The sequence below is a fragment of the Leptonychotes weddellii genome, chromosome 14 (genome assembly GCF_054177405.1).
Source record: "Leptonychotes weddellii isolate Sample4059 chromosome 14, ASM5417740v2, whole genome shotgun sequence".
Classification (NCBI taxonomy): Eukaryota; Metazoa; Chordata; class Mammalia; order Carnivora; family Phocidae; genus Leptonychotes; species Leptonychotes weddellii.
In genome coordinates this window covers 67,503,543-67,508,527 of record NC_138382.1, presented here as the reverse complement: position 1 = coordinate 67,508,527, position 4,985 = coordinate 67,503,543, and the positions used below count along the sequence as shown (strand labels likewise).

General features: G+C 46.6%; 1 pseudogene; it reads right to left on the bottom strand.

Annotated features, from left to right (window-relative positions):
• Window positions 1–4,221: 4,221 nt before the first annotated feature.
• LOC102750663 (prefoldin subunit 6 pseudogene) lies at window positions 4,222–4,779 on the bottom strand (annotated as a pseudogene).
• Window positions 4,780–4,985: the final 206 nt, after the last annotated feature.

The following is a 4,985-nucleotide window of genomic DNA, read 5'->3' as shown; positions in this document are numbered from 1 at the left end:
TCCAATTTGTCTGCTTCGGCCTGGTAATGAGGTGCCCCCAAACGAAATGCGATATTCTGCATGTGACTTTGCCAGGGTTGTATGGATTTTCTTGCTAACTATCTCCTTAGACCCCGGGTGACATGCTTTCTTGTGTAACGACTCTATTAGTGATTGGGCTTTTCTAAAGATGCTGGTAAAACTCACAGAGCTGTAGAATATGAAGCCAGGGACATGGGAAGCCTTTCTGGTCCGTATCTACTGCATCTCCCTGGCACTTCCCACCCCACTTACTTGGGGCTTTTTACTCCCCCTTACCTTTACCTGTCCTATTCCCTTGGCCTGGGGTGCCCTACCCCGCTCCCTTCCCGCCACGCACGTGAATAATACCCGTGCTCTCTCTAAAGCTGAGCTGCAGTACCAGCACTTGTGCTAAGCCTGTCCTGGTTTTTAGGCAGTATTCAGCTGCTTGTCCCTGTGCAATTCTTGCAAAACAGACACTGTCTCTGCCCTGGAGCTTAAGTCCAATGGGTTGAGAGATATAATTAAATATTCATACAGATATACAATCGAAATCTGTGGACAGGCAAAGTACAGGGAGGTATGAGTTTATAAAAAGTAGGTTCAGAGCTGACATGGGAGGGGCAGTAAAGGCTGCCTTGAGGAAGTTTCCTTGGCGTTGAACTCTGCTCGTTAGAGAGGTTTTCCTTCTGTGGAGCAGAGGAAATCTGTTGTCTTAGAACCCTGTTGTCTTAGAACTTGTCTTATAACCCTGACCTCTTGGCTTAACCCTCTGGAGACACACAAACTTGGTCTGCTCTATGAGACGTCTTCAGAGATTTCAAGTCAATGATCAGGCTTTTTGTGTCCTTTGTCTTTCATTTCATAAAGGACATGATTATGGAATCTTGGGCCATCGTGGTTACCCTTACCTGTATGAGTTCCAGTTGTTAAATATCTGTTACAAGATTGTTGTAGGGGAGCGGGGGGAGATCGAGAGAGAGAGAGAGTTGGGGGGGAAGATAATGAATAAAAATATGGACAAAGATCAAGAGATGGATGCTAGTATTAGTTACCAGTAAGCAGCGTGTGATTGATCCGTCTTGAAATTGACTCCAGGCAAGGGTGTTTACAAAGAAATAAATAGATCTTCTAGATTTCATTTTTATTGTGATTCTTATTGGGAAGTTGGGCCTGCAGACAGGCAAAATTATCTCCAACCAAAAATATCTGTTTCGCTAAATGCCACTCAGAGATAGAAAATATATTTCCTGTATGTTGTCTCTCCCTATTTCTCTGTTCATGATCTCCATTATGCGACTCTTCTCTGCTTAGCCTGGATGTGGATCTTTCTTAACACAAAACTCTAGGCAGCCGTGGCCAATGGATCTATATTAGTGTGTGTCTTGTTATTTATTGCTACAATAATAAAGCCACACAACAGGCAACTATAAAACTTCAGTGGCACAGAAGACTTTATTACATATGTGCTGGGATGGTTAGTTTGGCCGATCTGGGTTGGTTAGGCTGATGCTGACTGGATTGTCTCATGCATGTGTGATTGGCTGGGGTCCCTGCTCTAGCTGGCTAGCCTGAGTCAGCGTAGCTGGGCGGCTCTCTTTCAGGGTGGCTCCTCCTTGTGTGGGACCAGCAGGCTTGCCTGAGTCTGTTCTTGTAGGAATGGCAGGGGTCAAGGAGTGAGTGGAAGCACGCAAGGCTTCTTATGGCCTGGGCTCAGAAGGGACACACTGTATATCTAACTCATTCTAAGAAATTCGTGTGGCTGGGCTCAGCTTCAAGGGGTGCAAAATAGATTCTACCTCTTCAGTGAGAGGAGCTACAAAGTCGTTGTCAAGGTGCACAGATATAAGGATATAATAAAAATTGGGGCTGTCAATCTGTTGTAGTCTACCACAATGCGTGAGATGGATACTAATTGCCGTGTGCTATGTGCTAATTACAAGGTTTACTTAACCTATATGAATAACGTGAATTTATCTCTATTAACTCTAGAATGGCTGTCTGCATACCGTGGTTTCAAGATGGGCAGAGGCCACTGCCAAAATACAAATTTCCTCCATTTAGTTCCTCACACCTCAGTTCACTCTGATGCGGGGCAACAAACTGTCATTCCATATAGATAGTACCTCAGGAGGGGCACTATGGAGTTGACCGTCCTGGGTGGGATCCAGGACTCACCACAGGCATCCTCCTAGTCACCGCTGTGGCCTACAGAGCACGTCCCTTATGTCAGCCTCGTTATGTCCAGCGTATCTCCTCCTGCAGAATAATCCAGCACCGCAGGTTTATGTGCCTCATTTTACAAACGAAGAAGTCAGCGTTAGAGGAAGTGAGTGTGGCTTACCCAGGACCCTCTGTGATGTAAGAGCCATGGCGGAGATGGGCCTGACTGGGGCCAATGAGGAGAGGTCTTCTGACCACCTCTCAAATTCCCATTCTGTGATGTTCTATCACTGCTTGTCAGTGGAGAGGAACCAAAATGATATCTAAAAGGAAGTGACGCATGGAATTTCCCTGAACTGTTCTGGTCAGGGCACCCGGCCAGTGCTTCTTCACTCTGCTGAGAGCTTTCCTTAAGGGAACTTGGACCAAACAACCTCTGGGGAGGAGCATACCTCCTAGGAGTGAGCCCTGGTGGGATGAGCCACGAGGCAGGTGGCTCCTCATTTGGGTTGCGCTCTGGAGGGAGAGGGGACAAAGTAATGTTGTTTGGGTCCCAGTGTACCACAGAGTGTAGTGACCAGCTCTTTGAAATTGTTTTTAAACCAGTCTCCTCCTCTGTCCTTAGGATCTAAACATGTGCCCAGGCTGCTGGTCAGGACAGGCAACAGCCATCAGGTTTTATGCAGAATCACTCCATGTCTTTGAGCACCACCCCTTTGTTTAGCTTATGGGTCCTTTTCCTTTCCTCTGCAGGACAGAAACTCTCCCAGGAGTCTCCCCAAGCCCAGCTTTTCATGTTAGACAACCTCTCATCAGTTCTCAGACTCACTCAATCAACTATAGCCCTCCAACCCCGTGGTCTCAGAAAAGGCAAGTATCAGAGTTGGAGTGGTCCTGGCGGATCATCATCAGTACCTCTGCAGATGCGGAAACCCGGGTACAGATACGAATAGGGGATCATTTCATCTCTTTCCCAATGTGGAGGACAGGGGAGCATCATTAGCATTGGGTCAGGAGCCCCAGTGTCAGAGTACACGGCAGATTGGATAACGTAAACCCATTACATACGTTATGTCTTTTGCCATGTGACTTCGTGGTATTTCTCACTATAGTTTGCAGAATATATTTTTCCAAACAATATTTTCTGGGCTTGGCCATATGACTTGCATTGGCCAATGGAATGCTGGTGGACATGATATGAGCAGAGTCTTTAAATGGGCTTACATGGTTTAGGTCTGCCTCTGGTACTCCTGTAATCCACTATTGGAACGAACATGCCCTGGGTAGCCTCTGGGTCCAGAAGGAAGACATATGTAGCATACTTGAACTCAATCCAGAGCCAGGAGTCAAGCCCAGCTGAGGCTAGAGATCCCAGCTGAATGCTTGCTTACCTACAAGTATTGTAGGCCACCGGCATTCTGAGGTTGCTTGTTATGTAGTATTCATTTCATAGCACAATAGCTAATTATAGGGAGGGAGAGGGTGTGAGTGTGAGACCAGGGAGAGGGGGAGGATGATCTAGATGGTCTGGGAGATGGTAGCATGTAGCAGCCAAGGTAATAGGCTGTGGAGTCCAACATTCTTGGGTTCAAGATCCGGTCTCCCATGTGCACCACTTATGCAAAGCACGTGTGTGCTTTGGGGCAGACTGGCCTAGCCATTTCTGACCCAGCTGTCCATTCATAAATTGGGGATAATCATAGAACTAACTTCAAAGGATTGTTGAAATGTGATTATGTAAATAAAGAGCTCAACACAAGGTCTGACTTATATTCCCTTTACTTGAAAATTCTCGTCTTATTTTTTTCCCACCAATCTTTTTGCCTAGTTCGCTCTTTTTTCCCCCAGCTTTATTGAGGTATAATTGATAAATAAAAATTGTAATGTCTTTAAAGTGTACAATGTGATGATTTGATATACATATACATTGTGAAGATTCCCACAGTCGAGTTAATTAACACCTCCATCAGCTCCCATATTTACCCTTTGTGTGTGTGAGAACACTTGAGTTCTACTCTCCTACCAAATTTTTTTTTTTTTTGGTCAGAAAACAGCCAGGTGTTTTCACATTTTATTAGCTACAGTATAGACCCTAGAGCTGCCTCATTCCCACCCCTCCCCTCCCCCCCACCACGGGGTCAGGCCTTCCCAGAAGCCCCTGCCTTGGCTGCCTGCGCCCGCTGGAACTCCTGCTGCAGCCGAGCCAGGGTCTCCCTCTGTTGCTCTGACTGCCGTTCGAGGTCCCGGAGCTGGGATTCATATCGCTTAATTTCAGCTGTGATATAGTCCAGCCTCTTCCCCACGGTCGCCCGAGCCTCTCCCAGCTCCTGTTTTGACCAGTACAGGACCCAGAAGTTTAAAGACCACGTTGGACCCATCTAGCAGGGCCAGCTCCTCCTTCACGATATTATTTTCTGTTAGTTGGGCCTCAAGCTTCTGCCGCCCCGACATGGATTTACTCAAGTCCTTCTGTAGCTGCTGATATTTCTCCACTTCTCCCTGTAGCTTCTTCTGGATTAGATCGGCCATGGCGGGGACGAAGGCCTGCGGGGAGCGGAGAGGGGCGCTGGGTGGTACCCGAACTCCCCTCTCTGGCCTGGCGTTCTCCCTTCACTATTACTCTCCTACCAAATTTGATTTAGACAATACAGTATCAACTACAGTCAACATGATGTGCCTTAGTTCCTGAGACCTTAGTAATCATATAATTGAAAGTTGGCACCTTTTTACCGACCTCTCCCTATTTCTCCTACGTCCAGCCCTGGTAACCACCATTCAATTTGAAATGGTGTAAATATAAAAAAATTTATAGGAGATGTAAT